Source organism: Artemia franciscana, chromosome 17 (assembly GCF_032884065.1).
Source record: "Artemia franciscana chromosome 17, ASM3288406v1, whole genome shotgun sequence".
Lineage (NCBI taxonomy): Eukaryota > Metazoa > Arthropoda > Branchiopoda > Anostraca > Artemiidae > Artemia > Artemia franciscana.
Window position 1 is genome coordinate 8014293 of NC_088879.1, and position 23616 is coordinate 8037908.

Below are 23616 nucleotides of genomic sequence, written 5' to 3' on the forward strand. Positions count from 1 at the left end.
ACGAAAATCAAAAAAATATATATAAATATATAGGTTATCAAAAGGATATATCAGTAATGTCATAACAACGGCTAATTGTATTAAGCTGAAAATTTGAGGACTTGATCAGAATAATGTTCAAATCACCAAAAGACAATACATTACAGTTACTATAACTAAAGGCGCTAAGGGTATTTTAGGGAATTTAAGGGATTAGTTTTAGGGAATGTTTAGGTGGAGTTTCAATTAAACGAAAAAACAGTAAGCATCAAGGTTTTCAAAAGTGCATATAAGCAATATCATAGGCAGCACCACTTTATAATAGCTAGAAATATCACTAAAACTGCTAAAGGAGCTAATTTAAATCAAGATTAAATCAAGATTGCTCGGATGGCGTTTTTGAAGTCATGAGTCAGGTGCAATGAAACACAGCATTTATTTTTAACCCGAGTAACTTGAAGTTTTGCAAGTTAAGATTTATCATTTCAAAATCTGCAGAAAAAGGACAATTTAAAGGTGATCGTGTATAATACACTAACGATAAAAAAACTACCCCAAAACCGGATTTTATCGCCAAATAAAAAGGGTCCTTTTTCAAATGGATGTGTCGCATAAATTCGCGTCTAAAGTCGATTGCCCCCCACAATGGGGCTCTAAGAGTAAAATTTATGGGGTATTTCAGACTGTAAAATTAAAATTTTGACTTATATGGCAACTTTGGACAAAACCAGTTAAATTTTTGGGCAGGATGATCTTTACTACTTATTTAGTGCTATAGAACCGACCTACTGACGAATGAGCGGTCACAAGCGTAGTTTAATTAAGACCTTTGGTGTTAATTACACTTTGGGATGCTTTCGGAGATAAAGAAAATATGGGATTGTTGAAAAGTTTAAGTAGGCTGCCAAAAACAAGAGCAGTGCTACTCCCCCCAAAACATTATAAAGGCTAGACTGTCATTTACACTTTACTGAAAACGTTTTTTTTTTTTTTTAGCAGTGTGTTGTAATTTTTCATAACATCAATAATAACAGAGGAAAAATATTATATCATACGACCAATCATTCTTTGCGAACAGAAGTAGTACTATTCCCCCTTTTCTCAAACCCTGTAAGGGCTATTTGTGTTTTATTGAAAACGATACGTCTTTTAAACAATTTGGTTTTATTTGTCAAAATATTGACAAAAATCTGCAATAATAAAGATGACGAAAGTAAAACAGTTCAAAATAGGGATGATACCTTTTTATTGACAGTGAATAGATATAAAATTATTTAACTGGATATTTCGAACACATATACAGTGTTCATCATCAGCAGTGGATGATGTAACTTGTAATAGTTAATTGAAGTAAACAGAATTTTTTAAAGGTAATAATGACTCATTAAAATCTAAGCAATTGTCGGTTTTTATTGTTATTAAACAACAAAACAATTTTTTTAACTGAAAGTAAGGAGCTACATCAACACTTGAAACGAACATAAATTACTTCGTATATGAAAGGGGCTGATTCCTTATCAACGCCCCGCTCTTTACGCTAAAGTTTGACTATTTCTCTCATCTCTACTTTTTAAAACAGTAAAAGCTTTAGCGTAAAGAGCGAGGCGTTGATGAGGAAGCAGCCCCTTTCATATACGAAGTAATTTCTGTTCGTTATAAGTTTTAAAGTTTTAAAAAAACTTATTTTTTTATTTAATTTCTGAACGTTTTTGAATCAATGCATGTTTGGATTTTGGCTCTCCGCAGATGAATAATTAAACCGAAATTTGCATATTTATTTTTTTCGCTAAATGGCTTTCTCATGGTCTTGATCGAATGATTTTGAGAATAAAACGAGCAGGAGAGGAGGCCTAGTTGTCCTCCGATTTTTGGTTACTTAAAAAGCCAACTAGATCTTTTGATTTTTTACGAATGTTTTTATTAGTAAAAGATATACGTAACTTACAAATTAGCTTACGTAACGAACTTCTTTATTCTCATGTTTTTATTACATATATGAGGGGGTTCACCCCCTCGTGAGTACCTCGCTCTTTACACTAAAGCTTAAATTTTGTCCCAATTCCTTAAGAATGACCCCCTGAATCACAAAAGCCGTAGAATAAATAGTTGAAATTACAAAAAATACTTTAGCGCAAAGAGCGAGGTATTAGGAGGAGGTGAGCCCCTCATATGCGTAATAAGTTCTGTTTGTTTTAAGTTTTAATGCTGCTCCTTACTTCCAGTTGAAAAAATTTTTTCATATTTGTTTTTTCATTGTTTTTTTTTTAGATAATGCTAGAAAATCCTGAGCTTCCTTCATGGAAATTTTCTTCCTCCGTGACAAGTTTCTCGATGGAAAGTTCCCCCGACATATCCCTCTCTTCTCAACCCCTCCCCCAGCCAAAAAATCCCCCTGAAAACGTCTGTAAACTTCCCAATAACCATTACTTTATGTAAGCAATGGTCAAAGTTTGTACCTTGTAGCCCCTCCCACGGGGACTATGGGGGAGTAATTCGTCCCCAAAGACCTAGTTATAATGTTTTTCGACTAGGTTGAATAAAATGGCTATCTCAGAATTTTTTGGTCACTTAAAAGGATACTAGAACTTTTCATTTCCATTAGAATGAGCCCTCTCGCAATATTCTAGGACCAATGGGTCGATACAATCACCCCTGGGAAAAAAGACAACAAAAAAAACAAACAGACAAATAAACACGCATCCGTGATCTGCCTCCTGGCAAAAAAATACAAAATTCCACATTCTTGTAGATAGGAGCTTGAAACTTCTACAATAGGATTTTCTGATACATTTAATCTGATGGTGTGATTTTTGTTAAGATTCAGTGACTTTTAGGGGGTGTTTTCCCCTATTTTCTAAAATAAGGTAAATTTTCTCAGGCTCGTAACTTTTGATGGATATGAATAAATGACTTGACTTGGTGAGTTGATGAAACTTATATATTTGGAATCAGCATTAAAATGCGATTCTTTTGATGTAGCTATTGGTATCAAAATTCCATTTTTTAGAGTTTTGGTTACTATTGAGCCGGGTCGCTCCTTACTACAGTTCGTTACCACGAACTGTTTGATAGATACAAAAAAGAAAATGCTTAAAATATGTTTGTTTTCAATAGTCACAAAATACTATGCAATAACTACAAAACAAGCAGAGAAACCCATTGTAGAGGTTTAAAGCCCTTATGTGCAAATGTTTGGAATTGCAAAACAACAAGGAATTTACCTAAGACAGTGAAATTTGTTTCGACCTAACAAACATTTAGGTTAGTCAGGGTGGGAGGGAGATATCTCAAAGGGTATATTTTAATGCCAAAAGATCCTGGCTCCCATTGAGCCTTTAGACAAATGCAGAATTAGTCCTAAGGGAGAAACGAGGGAGGGAGAGGGGTAGAAATTGATGAATAATCCCCAGGACCGTATCCTGGACTTTTGTTTGGGGGTTTATTTTACTAGTGGGGGGGGGGTACAAAAGAGAAACCCATTGTAGAGGTTTAAAGCCCTTATATGCAAATGTTTTGAATTGTAAAACACCAGGGAATTTACCTGGTGAAATTTGTTTCCCAGGACAGTGAAATTCGTTTCGACCTAAAAAAAATTTAGGTTATTCAGGGAAGGAGGGAGGTACCTCAAAGGGTACATTTTAATGCCAAAATATCCTAACTCACATTGAGCCCTAAGATAAATGCAGAATTAGTCCTAAGGGAGAAACGAGGGAGGGAGAGGGGTAGAAATTGATGTATAATCCCCAGGACCGTATCCAGGACTTTTTATTGGGTGTTTATTTTTTGAAGCGGGGTGGGTACAAAAGCTTTAAAAATCGCATCAAAATATTAAATCCCTCTTGATTTCTGGGAGTATTTCTGGTCTACGTTGTTATTATGAAAGTAAAGAATAACATTTAACCCCAAAATGAACAGAATTTATTCTTTATAGGATTCGGACTGCCCCTTCTTCATCCCTACCTCCACCTCATAGTCGTAGAAACTTCGGAGGATGTTCATTCAATCAGAAATTGAGAGTTGTGGTCCTTTTCTTATAAGTCGAAAGTGGTCGGAGACAAACCGGCCGTGAGAGGTATGTTTCGGGAGGAGAATGCATTTTCCAGGGAGGCATTTTCCTTGGGGGGAGGGTATTTTCTTTTGAAGTATTTTCCGAGGAGGGTATTTTCCAGGGGGATAAACACCTAGCCCCGTTTTTACTATGTCCGTAAGTGTGTTTTTTTTTTCGTGCCCGAAGATGCTTGCATAGCAATATATATTTATTTATCTATAGATACAACCAACCTTTAAAATATCTTCGTTTTAATTCAGGTTTACCTAGCCCTGTCTATATGCCCTGTAGGTTACAAACCTATCAAACGTGAACCAAATGCTGGGCCCTTTAAGGACACGACCTACCGGCGCAACCGAAAGTAAGCTTTAAATTTTGTTTTCTGCACAGGGTTCCTCATGAGCAAGAAAGTTAAGAATGCTGTTTCAAAGCTAATTAGAGGGAGGGAATACAACGCCTGTTTTTATGCTTCTCTGTTTTATGCGTCTTTTGTTCATTTGGTCTTAAATGATTATTCAAAGTCAAGTAACTGTACTAAATAAAATATTATGAGTCCTAGGCAGGCACGTACACAGGAATTTTTTTCGTGGTTAGTAGCACTTTTTTTATTTAGTAATGCAAAAAGCACGTATATCGGAAAATACAGATTAACTTTAATCTGTAGTATTGTAGCGGATGGGGGGGAAGAAGACTGAAGCCTCAAAAGTACGTTTTAGGCTCAGGTTATGTTCATAGCCATTTAGAACCAGTGATTAATCTATTATATCCCACCGAAAGAGAAATTTTAGGGTTAATAGTGCAATATGGGTGCTGTGGGGGGTAGTTATTCTATTGCAAAAACGTGGATTTTAATGAAAATGATAGTTTCCAAAATTGATCCATTAAAAGCTGTACTTTATCCTGAAAAGGGAGGATAAACGCCCTAATATCAAGGATAATTCTATTTTGCTGTGGAAATCAAACTCTCTTTAAAAAAAATAACAGTACAATTGCTAATTACTTCAAAGAGGGTAAAAAGTTAGACAGAAAATGGATTAGTAATTGGGCAGTGACTTGACCGGATAATTGTATGCTGTGAAGTACTCCAAAAAAGGCTTCACAAATGTATCTAGATTCTTAATAAATGTCCTATTTTTGCCAGAAATCCCAAGAAAACATGGGGAAATTAAACATTTCACAAAATTTCGGGGGGGCCCGTGCCCCCCCCCCTGCGTACGCACCAGGTCCTAGATGATCGAAAAAAAAATTTGGCTCCATCTTAGGAGTATAAGATTCAAGCTTTCAAGAGAAATTGCCGAGGCTTTTTGACAAATAGGAGACAAAACCAACAGGAGATAAAAATGCTCTTATATCATTTTTCCTTTCTCCAAGTAGGCCTAATGTATTTTAAGCTCCCTTGCTGACCAGCTATTTTGATAGTTTGTGTGATACACTGTATTTTTATTTATCTCCCTACTTCACTGTGAGAAGGTTCAAAGCTCCACTTTGACTAATATTTCAAAAATGTTAGATGGTTTGAAGACACATACATTCCTTGCTCCCACATCTCCTCCCTCTAACCGCAAAAATTGAAAGATCTTTGCCTCCTCTCTATCACTAATACTCTGAAAGTTTCAGTCTAACCTGTTGCTCCCAAGATGTAAGAGATGCGATTTTGATGACTGGATGTATAGTTTCTTTTGATTTACCTCTGCCCCTCCCCCGAAGTCAAAATACGAGATCCTCTTGGTACCCTATAGCCCCCTGGATATTTTAACTCAATTCCCTAAGCCGTTTCTAAGATAATGCGGATACACTGTTTGATAACCTAGGCGTACACTTTTTTTTTTTTTTTTTTTGGTTCTACATTATTACTTCACCAGGAACAGATTCTTGTCTAATAAGGGCCCATGAACAGATTTGAGACCAAATATTTATGCCCTTCTCCTCTGTCCCGTATCTAAAGTCACGATTTGGGGCAATTGGTCATCCAAAATCCTTAAAAGTTTCAGATTGTTTCCCAAAGCTGTTCCCAGGTTACGACACATACGCTGTTTTAATTACCACGTGAATACAAAGTTTGATAATGACGGATTCGGTCTGGATTCATGATGACGGTGATGACTGGATTTGATGATCCATGATGTCTGGATGATGTCAATGATGTGATGTGATGTGATGTGATGTGGTGTGATGTGATGTCTGGATGATGTCAATGATCCATGATGTCAAATCCATGATGACTGGATTTGATGATGACGGATTCAGACCTGATTGAATCAGGTCTGGTTAGACGAGGTTATGTTAGCCTAAGTTAGTTTTTAATTCATTTCTGATATTCAGAACAAAATGTAACCTAACCTAGTCTAAGTTAACCTAACATAGCCTAAACTAACATAATCTAACCTAACTTTCACTTTTGCCATCATAGCTTTCATGAGACTGAAAAAGCTAACTCGCAAAGCTAATTGAATCCAAGTAGAGAGTAAGGAATTTCGAACATTCACCGGTTAGTGTTGACATTAAGCAGATTTCGGACATTCACGGTAACATATATAATTTTCAAGACAATTTGAGCAGCCTCACACTCAAATTCGTTCATTCTAAAAAGTGTTAATGGTGGATACAAAAATTTATATTCCTTTCATTTTAATCTTTTTTTTTAGCTAATCAATTTGGCAGCTGAGTAATTTGTTTGATTTTGCTCTGTTACAATAATATATCAAGCAGAGCCGGTCATTAGTTTTAACTCACTGAATTTGGTCTTAAGATTTCTGAAATGTATTTGCCGAGTGATTTATATAGCGTTTAACCAGTGTATTTTTTTGAAGATAAATAAATGTATTGTATTTATTTTTATAGGCTATATTTTTGTAATATTGTAAACATTTTTGAGACTATTTGAGCAGTCTCACGAGCCACGCTCAAATGCGCTCGTTTTCAAAAGCGCTTTTTATTATTATTATTAAATACGTTTACACACTTTATTTTTTATTCCTTTTCTTTCAACATTTTTAGCAAGTTAATTAATTTGGCAGCTCAACCACTCATTTAATTAAGCTGAAATCAGTCACTGTAAGTCTTCACTTTGAAGGAGAAGAAATATTTGTCATTATGAGAGTTTCAAAACCTTAGCATGCAGGGTATAAAAAGAACTATTTAGGTTGAATTTTTCACACGTCAGTTAAGCACTGTACTCAATCACAGCACTATTACCATGACTTTTTAGTATGATGATACAAAAAGATAAATTCACTTGGTTTTTCATTCGGTTTGGCTGCGGTTTTTCAAACAGGATATTTCTTTCAAATTCAAATTCAATAGATGATAAATCTATTGAACTCTGGTTAGTAGCCTTATTTAAATAAAGAGAACGAAAGTTTTGGTACATGTTTGATATACCCCCTACCTAATATTCTTCTATTGTTTCTCTGACACTAAATCCTAATGAAATATACCAAAGTAATATAAAGTACAATGCTTTAAAAACAAATTTGGGCAATATATTTGCACATTGGGGGGGGGTGAAGCATATTAAGTCTGCATGCCTGAAGCGTTAGATACAATTATTCTGCATGTTATGTAGTAAGAATTGTTTTCTAAATTCACACTGTCCAAATACTTTACCTAAACCCTCCCTAATATATAGCCCTAATTATGTATTTTCCATCTATTCTGTCACTTCTCTCTGTCTTGTCTCACGCTAAGCTGAAAGAAACTAGCGAAAGAAGAAGAAAAAAAGAGTTCTATAATGCGTCAATGAATGAACAACTTGAGCGGTTGAACTCTGGTTAGTGGCCTTATTTAAATAAAGAGAACGAAAGTTTTGGTACATGTTTGATATACCCCCTACCTAATATTCTTCTATTGTTTCTCTGACACTAAATCCTAATGAAATATACCAAAGTAATATAAAGTACAATGCTTTAAAAACAAATTTGGGCAATATATTTGCACATTGGGGGGGGGTGAAGCATATTAAGTCTGCATGCCTGAAGCGTTAGATACAATTATTCTGCATGTTATGTAGTAAGAATTGTTTTCTAAATTCACACTGTCCAAATACTTTACCTAAACCCTCCCTAATATATAGCCCTAATTATGTATTTTCCATCTATTCTGTCACTTCTCTCTGTCTTGTCTCACGCTAAGCTGAAAGAAACTAGCGAAAGAAGAAGAAAAAAAGAGTTCTATAATGCGTCAATGAATGAACAACTTGAGCGGTAGAGGGTTTATCATACAAGTACCAAAGTTTTTACCTGATAGTAAAGAGTGACAGTAATACTTAGAAAAAAACATAAACTGCATCAATGCGAAAGGAAACACCCCTCCAGCCTGCTGCTCTTTATACTCAAGTTAAACTTGTACTTCCAAGACAAGAGTTCACTTTCTAAGGGCGTATCTAGGATTTTTGATATGGGGATGGGTTAATTTTTCAGGAGGGGCGAGTACAAAACATAGAAAAACACATGAAAAAATAGTTTTTATGTTTGTTTTTTTGTAGTGCTTTTATGAGTCAAACAAAATTCCTGGGGTGGGGGGTTCGAACCTGGTGACCTTCCCCTACTGTGCATGGCCAAAAAAAAGAAAGACAACGAGTAAATAAAAAACGTAAATTACCGAAGAATATCTGCTATACCCTAATATACTATAAGTAAAGTACTAGGGAAACTTTCTACTTGTCAGAAAAGTATGAGAACGGTCTTATGCAATTAGCTTTTTGCAACTATTTTTAAACAAAATAACTACATATTTAGAAACACATAAAATTAGATTATTTTGATGCAGCCGCTGTTTTCAAAATTTCGGGCTGATTACTATAGACAATTGCCACTTTTTCCTTATTGCTCATTATCACGTACTGTTTTGAGAATCTGTAGGATTGAATGAGGCCCCTAGGTCACATGTTTCACCGGGGTGTAAGAAAGGGACTATAGGGTAGAACCATCATTTAGGAGGACTCTAGAAGGCATAAGCACAAACACTTGCTTTACAATAGGGGCTGATGTTGAGAGGAGAGGGTAGGCATAAACTTAAAAAAAGCATTGGATACTTGTGTATTATCCCGACCACACTCAAGATCTTGATCTGAATAAAACCGGTTTCTCTATCTGTAATCGTGTATAATTAGCTTAGCCTGAATGAGATCAAATACTATGCACGGATATTTCAATTAAATATTTAAAAGTTGGTTAGGTTAGGTATTTAATATAATGTGTTCTGGGTGGCCTGCTTTCCATAATTTTCTTTTGTAGTTTCCATAATTTTGTTTCTAAAGTTTTACATTTTCGTCATATATTTTTTCATCATATTCATCATCATAAATTGGTATATTTCCTTGAGATTAACCTAATTTCAACTTATTAGTGCTGTCGGGATAATACACAAGTACCAAGCATTGTATAATCGTTTAGAAAACCAAGGAAAGTTAGAAAAAATCCGGAATCGTTTGCTCGAAATTGTTTGCGAAAGCTAAACCCCCCTCAATTCCCATATTGAGAAAATCCATACAAATAGCTAATAGTGGGTCTTCCTCTAATAAAGTACGCGATTGTTACATCCTCTCCCGCAGGAGAGGGTAAGAAGAGGTAGATAATTTTGAGGAAGTATTTGAAAAAAGGCCTTTGCCCCATCCCCACAATCTCCTGATTAGATAACCCTTCCTAAAAGATTCAATTGAAACGTCAGTTTTCGGTAATTTGAATTCCCTTTTGCCCACCCACCTCCCTATGATCGTGATAATCCAAAATAAAAATAGACAATTGGTTATTCACATTCATGTCACACAAGAACAAAAAACTGTGTCCCAGAGTGACAAAAGTAAATTGGTGCGTGTTTCTGATGTTGAAATTTTTGACAATCTCACTTAGCAAAAAGACAGCCCATTTCACAATCAAAACGAAACCTCTACTGCAACAATTCAAAAGGTGGTAGGTTATGCCGCCAATAATTCAGGATAGCGAAGAAAAACTCAAAAAGACTGTTTGGGCTGTTTTTTTTCTTTTCCTTTTTTAACATCTTTTAGACATTAATTACGCGAGAATGACATTTATTTCAAATGCTCGTTTTCAAAAGATTTCTGTGACGGAGAAAGGAAGACATAACATTAATTTGTACGATAAGATATAAAATATAAAAGATATAAAATAATAACGTATAAAACACAAGACATAAAATAGAAATACATATCACAAAGAAATAATGTAGCGTCTTTTGAATTACCGCGCCTACCTGAGTATCAAATTATCAATCAAAAGATGCTCAGCCAAAATTAGACTTAGAAATCTGAATATACAGCAAGATAAAATTTTGATGGTTCGCTTGCTGATTTGACAATTGACTTTTCAAGAGTAGAGGCTCAGGTTATGCTCTACAACTAGATTCCAAGAGGCTTGAACTTAGGAGGTGACAGGGTACGAAGGACTTGAGCCAAGGCAAGTCACCCCCAGGTAAGTATACAGGAATGGAGAAGGTTCAGAACTCGGGCCAACCAAAATCTTAAATTTTCCTTAACTTATACGCACTTCTTATTCAAATGGTTGTATATTTTGTCCTTTTCATTCCCTCCCCCCTAAGTAAAAGTCTTGCTAATGCTCCTTAGTCATCCAAACGAAATATTCGCTATCGATTCTGCTATGTGCATGTAAATGTTGTGGGCAAAGTCATTCGTATGATATGCTTTACAATGCCCTGTTAATAATAGTATTGTTGCTAGGGCAATCTCATACATAGTAATGACCCAAGGTCGTATCCAGGGGATTAGGGGTTTGACCCCCTCCCCAAATGTTTCTTTGACTCGTAAAAACAGGGCAAAATTGGATTTAAACAAATTGTCGATGCCTCTTATAAAGTTTTTGTGTAACCCCCTTCCCCGAACAAAAATCCTAAATACGGCCCTGTAAGAACCCATTGAGATCATGAATCTTTTTTCAAAAGAAGCCGAGATTCTCCCTAATCTTAAAACTATCATTTCATTTTTGTGATTAATTTACACTATCAAAATCTTGGGGGTGCTAACGTAGAATGTGACAAAGTGCGTAAGACTTAAGTAGAGGTCGGCCGCAGTAAGTCGGCTACACTGGTCTATACATCAGACAGCATCAGTGCCTTCCAGTGCTATAGTGTTTAATACTTCTGTTTAAAGTTATTGAAAAGCCGTTAAAAAATGAAGTGTGACAAAAATTCCCATGCTTATCATCAGTAAATAATTACACTTTCTGGATCATCACGTTATCAACGTGGTAACGTTGTGCGGGTGAGTGCATGTACAATTTTTTCCTTTCAACTGAAAAAAAAATAAACTAAAACAAAAATGCTCATATTATGTTGCATTACCAGATGCAAAGTTATATGAACGCGATAAGTGGAATAGGACTTGAATAAAGTAGGCAGAAAATCGTCTATACTGGTGCAATATCTGCGACAGCAGGACCTGATAATAGGCGATTTTGCTAATCAAAAAATGTCACCATCAAAACGAACACAAAAAAAAAGATTTTGAAATATTAATCAAATTGTTTTTTTTTGTGGTAAGGGATAAATTAGGAACTGTAAAAAAAATTAAAAATGTATTTATTTTAAGTTTACATTGCTGGATGAAATTTGTTAATGTTATTATTTTTATGTAATATATTCTATATAATAGGGAAAACTGATACCCGTAAAAGTGCACGTCAAATTTATTTAATTTAATCGGGATGGTCCTAATCCGTGCGACAGAAATGTCGCTGCTCCTTGTCAGTGGCATAGTCTGTGGTATCTCGCTGAAAATAATTGAAGAACTGTTGGGATATTGAAGTGTGACAAAAATTCTCAAGCTTATGATCAAGAAAAATTTCTGCTTTCCGGTTCATCACGTTGATGAGAATCAACATGGTAGAGGATGTTGAAAGTTCCATCAGAATTCATGATAAGAGATGCTCTTTTATTGTTAGTCTTTTAACATAGAATCAGATGTGTGAGTGGATGTACAGTTTTCCATTTCCACTGAAAAACAGGCTAAAGTAAAGCAAAAAGGCTTATGCTACATCCCCAGATATGTAGGGGCATAGAAGCAGCACCTCTGTAGTAGCGGATTTTTGTCAAAATACTGGGGGGGGGTGAATTTGATTTAATTTTACCGATTCAAATGAAAATAACAATGGAATATGAGCCATATAGCCTAGTACCATAAAAGCAAACGTATAATAAATAAAATTAATCTGTTTCTGTGGATGCTTGAATATAGGCATATCTTAGTTTTGAAAAGAGTTTTGAAGACGCTAAATTTCAGCTGGGGGAGGGAGTTAACTGGAGTCCTTGGGTGCAGTAGCCCCTCTACCCTATACCAAATTACTCCTCTCCTCTTGAGTCAAGACCGATGGCTGTAATTTTTCTAGACAGGTTTATAAAATATCTAAGGCTGAAAAGGTCTACGATGACAAAACTAAGAAAAAGAATTTTTCTTTGACAGAGCATTTGTTTTTGTTATTTTTTTTTCTTTAATCATCCTGGCCATCTTATAGCCTACAGTATAAGACCATTTTGACGCCTAATTCTAAAGATAAGGGTTTTGCAAAATGATCTACAGAAAAGATAACCACATTTTTGCATATTTGCCAATTAAAAGATATACAGGTGGTTTGATTATTTATTCGGTTTATGACGCTATTTTAAATGCGTACCAATTGTCAAAATTGTAAGTCAGTCATGCAAAATTTTATCTGTCAAATTAAATAAAAAAAAGTATGTAAACCAAAGAGAATAGCTCTGTTGGATGCCTATAAAAAGATTATTTCTCAATAAAATAATTAATTTATTTTTAAAGTAGTTAAATTGTTTTATTGTCAGTTGTTTGATAATTACTTACGCAATTATTGCTTAATATTTTCGTTTATTAATTACTACGTAAAATAATTAGGTCATTTTTAAACTAGTTAAATTGTTTTATTGCCAGTTGTTTCTGTGTTGTTATAGAAGCGTCTCATTCAGTTGCAATATTATTTTTTTGCGATGTCGTTCTTTACATGTCATTCAATGTTTCTTAGTATTCTTTTCTATCGCTTTGTTTTTGTAAGTTTATAGGTTAACTTTTTTCTTTCTGAATGCTTAGGATGCATTGTTTTCAATACAGGGGGAGTGTCCGCGTGATTGTTCTTCTATTTCTGTCTATTTCTTCTATTTTCTATTTCTTCTATTTGGCTGTAGATATGTTATTTATCAAAATTTTGTTCTATAATTTTGCTAAGCTGGTCTACATCAAACAGTTCGTGGTAACGAACTGTAGTAAGGAGCGATCCGGCTCAATAGTAAACGAAACTCTAAAAAACGGAATTTTGATACTAAAAGATACATCAAAAGAATTGGATTTTCATGCTGATTTTCAATATATAAGTTTCATCAAATTTAGTCTTTGTCATCGAAAGTTACGAGCCTGAGAAAATTTGCCTTATTTTGGAAAATAGGGGAAAAGACCCCCTAAACGTCATAGAATCTTAACAAAAATCACACCATCACATTCAGCGTATCAGAGAACCCTGTTGCGAAAATTTCAAGCTCCTGTCTACAAAAATATGGAATTTCGTATTTTTTGCCAGAAGACAGATTAGTACACGGAGCCAGAAGACATTAAAATTAAAACTTATAACGAACAGAAATTACTCCGTGTATGAAAGGAGCAGCTCCCTTCTCAACACCCCGTTCGTTACGCTAAAGTTTTTTACTGTTTAATAAAGTAGAATTAAGAGAAAGAGTCAAACTTTAGCGTAAAGAGCGGGACGTTGGGACCCGCCCTTTCATACACGGAGTAATTTCTGCTCGTTTTAAGTTTTAATGTCGCTCCTTACTTTCAGTTAAATATAACTAGTTTTTTTTATTTAATTCGTGACAGAAACAATTGTACTACCCGTTATTCCAATGCCACTGTATTTAATACTTTAGTCCAGTGGTTCCCAGCCGATTTTTGGTCATGCCTCACCTAGACATTTCTAAAACTCTGATGCCTTCCTCGTGATATTTAAATTTTTCATTCAAAATTTTACGTATACTTGGAAAAAGCTTAAATGGCCATTAACTTGGTATCTGTTTCTGGGTGACCCTCTAGGCATATATTCATACTAATGAAAAATATTGTCTGAGAAATACCTTCTACGCAATGTATTATATCATTGCAACACTGTCATGCATCTTTTTTGCTCTTTGAATGTGACTTTTTATTTATTTATTTAAGAATTAACGACGCTTCTTGACTACTAAGGTACCTGCGTCGGCCCTGCAGTGCATTCCTGTAGCGTGATTCGATCTCTGGGTCCCGTATTACCAAGCTAAGGTCAAATCCACTGCGCCACCACAGGACAAAATTAGATCCAAATTTAGAAGGTCGTCATTCCCTTGTGGCGTACGGGATTGAACCCGGAGTCCCACAAACTAATCCTGCTTGATGGGTACGGTTTCCTCCACTACACTACCACAAGGGTTTTGATTGTGACTATATTCATGGATGTTTTTTTTTTAATTAAGTCAGCTGAAGGGTGCACATCCTGTCCATGATCAACCGAAATATAGTCAGGCCCCACCGGTAGGGCCAGCGCCCCGCGTTGGGAATCAAGGCTTTAGTCTAAAAGAATAAAGATCCTCCAGATCCATTGCTGGCGCACATGGCGCTGAATCGGCGTTTCAGTTGCTGGGTCCTTTTTTAGAGAAACAAGAAGCAAGCTTGTCGCCCAACCTTGCTGCGGTGGGGATCGAACCCCGTATTGCCAAGCAGAGCGTCAATCCACTATGCCTCAACAGGGTTAAAAATCATCAGAGAAAGGACTTGAGCCCTTGACTTTGTGATTAAAGGTCCTCGTTCTACCAACTGAATTAACAGGGCTAAAATTTTGTCAGGTGTGAGGATTCAATTCGACAACTTAGATCGCTAATCTGTCTAGATTGCCTGGCCTGGTCAGATAACAACTCGGCCAACCTGACTAATACTTTAGTCTAGCTTAATAGAAATGCTGTAAACATACTGAAGCGTGACAAATATTCACAAGCTTATCATCGACAAAAATTTATGTTTTCCGGCTCAATACATTGATGTGAATAAAGGCGGCTTCATGTAATCAATCTAAAATAACAGGAAAGACAGAAAAGCAAAAAAAAAACAAAAAACAATAGGTGCTTTTAATGAGGAGTATTTGATTATGAGAAGGGAAATTTACTAAGAAACATCTGTCGATATTTACCCGATTGCAAAAAATGGGGTCATAGAATTTTGATCATTAGTTTCGAAGTATCAGTAGATTGTGGTCAATCGCCCAGGAAGAGAAAGCATGGGAGACTAAAACCGCTTTATGACCATTGCTTGGTGAAATTTTTGAAAAAAATGGAGATTTTAAGTAACTTACCAACCTATTTGCCAATATGTCTAAATAATTTGGTGCCGTATTTAATTATTTTTATATTGACCAAAAGGCAATGCATGCATACTTCTACTACTACGACTACTGTCACGACAATTACTAATCCTAGAGATATCAAGGCGGAAACTTTCAAGAAATGTTGGGGGGGTGTTGAACCAATTCAAAACATACTATGTGTATGCTCGTTGTCAAAAGAACGTAACCCCATTTCTCATGGATGGCTGAGGGTGTTAAGCTGATACTTTCAGGAGATGTTTAGGGGATATTTGAAAGTAATCCTTAAGTGACTTACTCATTTATTTGCCAATATGTTTGAATGATTCGGTGCCATATTTTAATTATCTTTTATATTGCCTAAAGGGCAATATGTGTATACTACCACTGCTACCATGACTACTACTACTAATGGTGCCACGACTATTACTAAGACCAAGGGTATTAACGTGAAACTTTCAGGGAATGATGAGAAGGTGGCTGAATAGAATCAAAATATATTATTTGCATGCTGGTTGTCAAAAAGGCGTAACTCAATTGCTCATGGACAACTTAGAGTATTAAGCAGATACTTTCAGTGTATGTTCGAAAGTGATCTCTAAGCAACTTGTCAACAATGCCAACCTATTTACCAATGTCTATAAATAATTCGATGCAGCATTCTAATTATCTTTTATATTACCCTGTTGCGGTTTATATTTCCATTGAATATTTAAAGTATTTTTTTACAGTTGACAATTAAGACAATAAGTTTGCTATCATTCAATAGCTATGATCAAGGCCGTATCAAGGCGTGTAAGAGGTTTGACCCCCTCCCCGAAATGTTTTGCCGAAAAACATAACACGAATATAAGCAAGTTTTGATGAGTTTTTTAAAGTTTTTTGGCCATAAAATATCACTTTTCTCTTATATAGATTTTCAGTATATCTTTAAGTTAACTCAGAGAAACTGACAGCTGACTTTCACTAAGATCATAATAAAACTATCACTTAACTGAAAACACAATAGCCAGGCAAAAAAAGGAATGCAAAAACTCATTCAGTAGCCAGTAGTACAGGTTCATCTACAAGGCTTTGGTCAGTTTTTTCACCAGCCATGATTTTTGGTGAGTTGTTGGATACACTTTAGCCTGTAGAACCATCCCTTAAAGTTTCCTTTTCCTAACCTAACCCCTTTCCAAGATAGCAAGAAGTCACTAAACTAGAATTTTACCGGGAGATGGGGAGGGATTAAATTAAACTGGAATAAAATTATAATGCAATAAATAAAAATCTTTTGAATGTGAGGAAGTAACAATCGTGTTAGTAGGCCTATAACGTTTCGAGCTATTTAGGGAATGTTTTGGGGGCCATTTTCTGAAAGAGGTTGAATGGAGCATGGACTCCCCCTCCAAAAAAAACAACCAACAGGCACCAGGACACTGACTATAACTCACTTTCCACCAAAGGTGGCTGAGATTCCGGTAACCAGTTCTGGTATAGCCCTGACTAGACAAATTTTACTGCCCCCCCCCCCCATTTCCATTTATCGCAGAGTGAATCATTTAAATACTATTTATAATCGCTTGCAGATGTTCAATTCGAGTTTAGGGATTAACTGCTATTCTCTATCTGCGAATACGTGTTACATAGAGCATTTTAAATTATGGTAGCCGGATTTCCTGAAAGGAAATCTTTTTTCCTGAAAGAGTAGCTGGACAAAGAAGGAATAAAGAATTTTACCTCTTTTTTGAAATCCTTAGCACGCTGATTTACATATTTAAAAACAAATAGGGTATCAATTCTACTCGAACAATTGACAACAAGAACAACCTCACTATCAAACAAAATTCCAATTTTATTCAGCTGGAAACTTGTCTTAGAACTTAACAGACTAAGCCACTTTTAAAAACTGAAATGCTCCAGTGTTTTATCACCTTTAAAACTGGATAAGTCAATCGTACCCGAGGCTTCGATTCGGAGCTGATACACCTGTAATGGTGTTTTTCCTTTTTATAAGCTAGTTCCAAAATCACTAATCAGGTAATTAGTTACGCCTCAACAGGTTTTTTGTATTATTTACTATTCCGTGCATTGACTTTTATTCGTGTTCTTCCAATTATTTATCTTTACTTTTAGTTTAAATAGCTATTGGTGGTTGACATTTTTGTGCCTAATTTTTAATTTTAGCCTTAAAAAACAAAGTTAAGGAGGCTAAGTCGCTTGGACTAGAAATAAATCAGGGTGATGAGGTGATGTAAGGTAACGAGAAAGTTCATCTAATGACTTCATTCAACATAATAAATAAAAATATAAACCATTACAAATATAAATCACTACGCTAGGAAAAAAAATTTGCTAACGCGTAGGGATTACCTAGATAAACATTGCTAAAAACATCCCAAACTAATAAATTAATGTAAGAAAAATCACCTTCACCGAAACACCCGCACAGCAACAAACACGAACCAAATAGCTTACGACTCCATCCACCCCCACCCCTTCCATCCCCATCCCTTCCACCCATTCCTTGCCCCAGCCCTACAACCTAATCATCCCCCCACCCAAAAACGAGGAAAAAACGTAACTAATTTTCTAAGAAATACTTTTTTAACCTAGTTTTAAACTGTGGGAGGTTCATTTGGAGGATCAAGTGAATAGTTTCATCTAGTTCTATGTTTCATGTAAGGGAGTGGTTAAGGACTTGTTTTGATTTTTAAAAAAGAGATTGAAAGAATGTGTTTTTAAAAATCTTGTGGAGGTGTGATTTCACCCAAAATTCAAAAGATTTTATTTGGTAAATTTTGGAGTTACAATCACCTACAGACAAACCTGTAGCTTCAAAATGACAGAACGAAATTACGGCTGTTAACTTTTTTTTTCGGGAATCATGATAAGCAGTTTTTAGATCGGTAATAGTAAGTATTTGAAATTTAAAGTAGTGACGGCATAAGGCTTTTAAACGCACACACAAGGGGTATACTATTGGGGCCACTATTCCCTCAAGACGTTATTAAGCGATACCTAGGTCAAACGAAATACTATAGTGCACCTGTAACGGTTTCACATATGCATCGTTTTTTTCATCATTTCATCATTTTAAGGATTGAGCTGTATGCGTCATGAAGTTGTTTGTCCACTGACGTCATGTTTGTCAACTGATGAAATTACATACCGGGACACCGGGACACAGGGAATATAAATGACGACCGGGAACCTCAAAGAGAAATTACAGACTGGAACACCCGGACACAAATCACGACCAGGACACAGGGAATATAAATGACGACCAGGACACAGGGACACAATTACAACGGGAACGCCGGGGGCACAGGCGGGATATATAAATGACGACCGAGACACAGGGATTGTTCGAATAGAAATTACAAACTGGGACACCGGGATACAAATGACGACCGGGACACAGGGAATATAAATGACGACCGGGACACAGGGACACATCATTAGAATAATGAGGTATAGATCTGAATACGGATTGTTTTTCCCATGGACAATTATATGCTGCATGTTCAAGAGTCAGTAAACCTGACAATCCATTTATATGCATAGACAATGGGACAGCGAAGAATGTTGTATATTCGCATGTTTTACGTAGTTAAAAACATATATATATATATATATATATATATATATATATATATATATATATATATATATATATATATATATATATATATATATATATATATATATATATATATATATATATATATATATATATATATATATATATTATAATATATATATATTATATATATATATATATATATATATATATATATATATATATATATATCTATTCACAGGTGGGACACAGGGACACAACTACAATGGCGCGTAACTAATATGGCGCGTAACGACTTACGCGCGCGGGGGGCTTGGGGGCGCGACAGCCAAGAATGTTGTATATTCGCAAGTTTCACGTAGTTAAAAATATACATATATATATATATATATATATATATATATATATATATATATATATATATATATATATCACAGGTGGGACACAGGGACACAACTACAATGGCGCGTAACTAATATGGCGCGTAAAGACTTACGCGCGCGGGGGGCTTGGGAGGGCGCGAAGCGCCACCCCAACAGCTAGTAGGGAATATTAATGAAGACCGGGACACTCAAAGAGAAAGCGACCGGGACACAAGGAATGTTCGATTAGCAATAACCATCAAAAAAGCACCGGGACACAAATGACGACCGGGACACAGGGAATATAAATGACGACCAGTACACTCAAAGAGAAATTACAGACCGGGACACCAGGACACAAATGACGACCGGGACACCGGGACACAGGGAATATAAATGACGACCGCGACACTCAAAGAGAAATTACAGACTGGGACACCGGGACACAAATGACGACTGGGACAGAGGGAAACAACAACAACGGGGACGCCGGGGGGCAGAGGGGGATATTTAAATGACGACGGGGACACAGGGAATGTTAGATTAGCAATCACCATCAACAAAGCTCAAGAGAAATCATTAGAATAATGAGGTATAGATCTGAATACAGATTGTTTTTCCCATGGACAATTATATGTTGCATGTTCAAGAGTCGGTAAACCTGACAATCTATTTATATGCACAGACAATGGGACAGTCAAGAATGTTGTATATTCGCAAATTTAAGTAGTTAAATATATATATATATATATATATATATATATATATATATATATATATATATATATATATATATATATATATATATATATATATATATATATATATATATACATATATATATATATATATATATATATATATATATATATATATTATATATATATATATATATATATATATATATATATATATATATATATATATATATATATATATATATATATATAATATATATATATATATATATATATATATATATATATATATATATATATATATATATATATATATATATATATATATATATATATATATATATATATATAATATATATATATATATATATATATATATATATATATATAGTATATATATATATATATACATATATATATATATATCTATGCTCACAGGTGGGACACAGGGACACAACTACAATGGCGCGTAACTAATATGGCGCGTAACGACTTACGCGCGCGGTGGGATTGGGAGGGGGGTCGCGAAGCGCCCCACCAACTAGGTGTTGGGGTGACGCGAAGCGCCACCCCAACGGGGGTGACGCGAAGCTGTTTTGGGGTTGACGCGAAGCTGTTTTGGGGGGGGGGGGGCACTTCGTGCCCGCCCCCAAGCCCCCCGCGCGCGTAAGTCGTTACGCACGACTTACATATATATATATATATATATATATATATATATATATATATATATATATATATATATATATATATATATATATATATATATATATATATATATGTTGCATATAAATAGATTGTCAGGTTTACTGACTCTTGAATATGCAACATAGAATTGTCCATGGGAAAAAACAATCCGTATTCAGATCTATACCTCATTGTTCTAATGATGTGTCCCTGTGTCCCGGTCGTCATTTATATTCCCTGTGTCCCGGTCGTCATTTGTGTCCCGGTGTCCCAGTTTGTAATTTCTCTTTGAGTGTCCCAGTCGTCATTTATATTCCCTGTGTCCCGGTGTCCTGGTCGTCATTTTTGTCCCGGTGTCCCGGTCTGTAATTTCTATTCGAACAATCCCTGTGTCCCGGTCGTCATTTATATATCCCGCCTTTGCCCCCGGCGTCCCCGTTGTAGTTGTGTCCCTGTGTCCCGGTCGTCATTTATATTCCCTGTGTCCCGGTCGTGATTTTTGTCCGGGTGTCCCAGTCTTTAATTTCTCTTTGAGGTTCCCGGTCGTCATTTATATTCTCTGTGTCCCGGTCGTCATTTGTGTCCCGGTGTCCCGGTATGTAATTTCATCAGTTGACAAACATGACGTCAGTCGACAAACAACTTCATGACGCATACAGCTCAATCCTTATAATGACGTCAGTCGACAAAATATAATAAAAGATGAAAAATAATAAAAGATGAAGAGGTTCGGAAACAAAGTGGTATAATCTCAAAATCAAAGGCACTGCTTTAACGTAAGAAAAGGAAAGAGCTAGGACAAAAATCATTTTTACTCTAGCACAAGTTGTCAGGAAAGTTGGATAGAAAAATGTGCTTATCTCAACCAATCTGGGGTGACGTTATGAATCACTATCTTTACCGATTAGTATGGCTATCTTAGGAGCTCCCGTCTTCATGAGGTTGTGGTGAGAGAGCTATAACAAGGATCCAAATAATAATTTTGTGGAAATTACTAATTGAATGAACTAGGAAAATATTAGGGAGTTGTGGCGCAGAGAAACAAAGAGTTTACCTGTAAATAAATGCTGCGACTCAAAAACCTTTCTTTGCTTTTACTGGCCTCATATTTTACAGAGATGAACCAATCAGGTTCAGGTTCAAAGGCGGGGCTATCTCTTTTTACAGAAATTGAGTTTCGTTCTCTGTCTAAATTCGCCACCCACTATTATATTCGCCACCCACCCACCCACGATAACTCGAAACATTAGTTAGCTCAGCTTTAAAAAGGCGATGCTATTTTTCTGTCCAGGAATAAGAATAATGTGATTGGCTTAATAAAATATGACGCAAAATATGCCGATGGTTCTCAAGCAAACTTTTTGATACGAAATTATTTGACAACAATTTCCCTTTTCTGTGACTTAAACAAGCCAAATTAACCAGTAGTTTTTTCTCTTCGGTTGCTGTCTGAGCAGTGAAAGAAAGATATAGGTTAAATATGGAAAATGATAGCATTCCAACATAGGTTAAAAGCTTTTTGAGAGACCGAGAAATTCATACAAAGCCAGAAAAAGGAAGTTTGAAAAATTTATTGCCAAATCGAAGGATTTTGGGACAATCTACTGTGTTTAAGGTGGGTCTAAAAAGGTGACTGTATGGTTGGCTATTTATCTAAAGGTTAATTGTTTGCTTTTTGCAGCATGAAGAGAGAAAAAAATACCAGGAATGTTAGAAAAAAGCCTTATCGAGGTCAAATTTAAAGATGTATGAATAAAAGCGTGTTTCATCTGATGTGTGAGCGTGAAACATTGAAGGATTCTCTGATATAAGATGGCCCAAATAAGGTTAAAATCTGAAGGATTAAAAATAAATGTGATTTTTTTTATTCCTTGTGTGTATAAGGAATGTGTGTTCCTTATTACTTCAGCCTTTACTTCTTGAAATAATTTGTTCTTAAATAAAAATTTTATATCCAATCATGGAAAATGACACCTTTCAAACGATTTCTATTTTTGTGCTGAAAAATATTGGCTCGTTCGAGAGTATTTTTCATTATCCTATCATTAAATAACGTTCTCTGTCATTAAAATGACATATTTCGCCATTAAACGCCGACAATAATTTCATAAACTTGAGATAATATATCTCCATATATTTCTAAAAAAAATCTAAATTCCTGCAAAAGAGAAATAATTTACAAATATTTTAAATTCTTTTTTTCTTATTTTGGCCACCATTTAAAGTGAATGCTTTGGCCTACCATTCGGAGTGAATGCTAGCCACTAATCGGATGCTGCAAGCAAATTCACACCTATAGGGCAGGGGCTCTGGTAAGGAGGTACACGAGGGTTAATAGCTTCCCCCCAAGATTTTGAAAAATATCTTTAATTTATATTTTCATTGAATGAACCCTTTGGCTTGGTATTTTCATTGAAAAAATCGGAAAAAACACGAAACTATTCCAAATTTTCATTTGAGTTTATTCACAAATCACTTTATCATTTTATTTGTTACCATAGCCATATGTTTTTCCTGTGATAAATAGCATATTAATTACAACATTAATTTATATAAAGTCATTATATAAATTGACTCACTTAAGTCTAGTGACGGTTCTGGCCTCTCTCCTGCCCGTGGCAAAATCTTGATTTGCCCTCTCCTCCCCCCCCTGTCTCTCAAAATTTTCAAACCAAATTAAAAAAATCCATTTATTAACAAAATTTTCCACTTACTCTTATTTGAATCTAACTCCTCTTACTTTAGCCTCTGAAAAATTATTAATTAACTCGTCCCAATTTATTACTTCTATTTTTCGAATTCTTTGCTCATTAGCGCAAAATGACTTAGACGCTCCTGGCCCATAGTTAATCTGATCCTTCTTACTAATGGACCCCCCCCTCCAGCACCAAGGAATTGACGGCAGTTGAAGTTTTATAAT

The 23616-nt window shown here is 35.4% G+C and overlaps 1 protein-coding gene across 6 annotated transcripts in view; it reads right to left on the bottom strand.

The window, feature by feature from the left end:
- Positions 1-17275, bottom strand: part of LOC136037778 (rho GTPase-activating protein 45-like) — a 242982-nt gene extending 225707 nt beyond the window's left edge. For 3 of the 6 annotated variants that reach the window (XM_065720602.1, XM_065720603.1, XM_065720599.1), the window contains exon 1: positions 17107-17275. The gene's annotated coding sequence lies outside the window, so the exon portion shown is untranslated. Of the gene's footprint in view, positions 1-6412; positions 7948-17106 lie in introns of those variants that run through there. The other 3 variants (XM_065720606.1, XM_065720604.1, XM_065720600.1) reach the window with 1 other exon arrangement.
- Between the last annotated feature and the right edge of the window lie 6341 nt (positions 17276-23616).